Here is a 1535-nt window from a genome sequence, read left to right as displayed (position 1 = left end):
GCTTTTTGTCTCGGTGCTTTGACAGTTAAACAGTAAATTGTAATGAATGCTGTTCAGTGTTCACTGGATTATCTGGAGCTGAAAGGGCAGCATGACAAACTCACAGGAGGATTAACAAGGAATAACTGCCCAATTTTACTAATGACACAGGCTTGGAGTTACAGCTGCCATTACATAAATAATTTTTTTAATATTATAGTCTTATACTGTTGCCAAAATGTGTAAAATACAGACAGATTAAATATTGCAGACTTGCTGCATGGATAAATAACTTCTCTTAAGTCAATAATGTAAATTGACAGAATGAAGAGTTAATTTGAAATTTGGTTTATAAAAGATGATGAACAAAATGATCATGTTTATTATGATGTCTTTTTTCCAGCCTGTGATATAATCTGACCTGTGAGGTTTGATGTGTAATGTTTAAAGGATTTACTCTGACCTTTGTTTCCTCTCTAAGCAGAGCTCACCTTTGTCCTACATGCTCATTACTCAGACACTGTCCAATGAAGATCTTTCCTCATTGGGCCAAAAACACAGTTATTCTGGGATTTAAAATTATTGATGCAAATTTTTTTTCACTTGTATCATTTTATTACTCAGAACCACACAGTGTGAGGTGTTGCTCATTAATTTTTTGCATTTTTATTTACATTTTTATTCAGAAACAGAAACAGAAAAGGGGTTTAGAACGTATGAAGAAGTCCTGACTGTTTTTGCACTTTTTAAAAATGTTTGTGCTAATTTAAATAACCAGACAGCTGTAGTGATTGATTGATTGATTGATTGATTGATTGATTGATTGATTGATTGATTGATTGATTGACTGGTGCCCAGCTCTCATGGGCTTATAAGACACTCCATGCATAGAACAAACACAACAAGATGGCTACATTCATATCACAAGCCACACAAAAACTCAGCTGGGATGCAGTGCATGTTGTCTTCTTTCCCAGGCTTTACAAACAAAAGCAGCAAATGCAAAAAATTCCTTATCATAAATGAAATTTAAAATAACCCTATAATAATATAATAATAATATATATATAATATAATATACCCTTAGATAACCAAAATACATCTGCATTCTATCTAAAATGATATTCATCTTCCACCACATTAAGGTCACAAATAATACAAACTCTTTCCTCTTCAGAGACCTTTACACCTACTGCCAGAGGCAGACTACCAGCTCTGATCTGGTCACAAAGGGACCATTGTTTTTGAGATAAATTTAGTTTTACATAGGGTTCAGTACACTAGTGGAACAAATCAGAGCCGGGCCGGGGGCGGGGCAAATGACCAGGCCCTTTATATCAAATAATAAAGCTCATGATAACATTTTTGTACAACATACAGGTGCTGGTCATAAAATTAGAATATCATGAAAAAGTAGATTTATTTCAGTAATTCCATTTAAAGAGTGAAACTTGTATATTATATTCATACATTACATTCAAACTCATATATTTCAAATGTTTATTTCGTTTAATTTTGATGATTACAAATAACAACAAATGAAAATCTCAAATTCA

This window comes from Austrofundulus limnaeus, unplaced genomic scaffold (genome assembly GCF_001266775.1).
Source record: "Austrofundulus limnaeus strain Quisiro unplaced genomic scaffold, Austrofundulus_limnaeus-1.0 Scaffold39, whole genome shotgun sequence".
Classification (NCBI taxonomy): Eukaryota; Metazoa; Chordata; class Actinopteri; order Cyprinodontiformes; family Rivulidae; genus Austrofundulus; species Austrofundulus limnaeus.
This window is presented reverse-complemented; position numbering follows the sequence as displayed.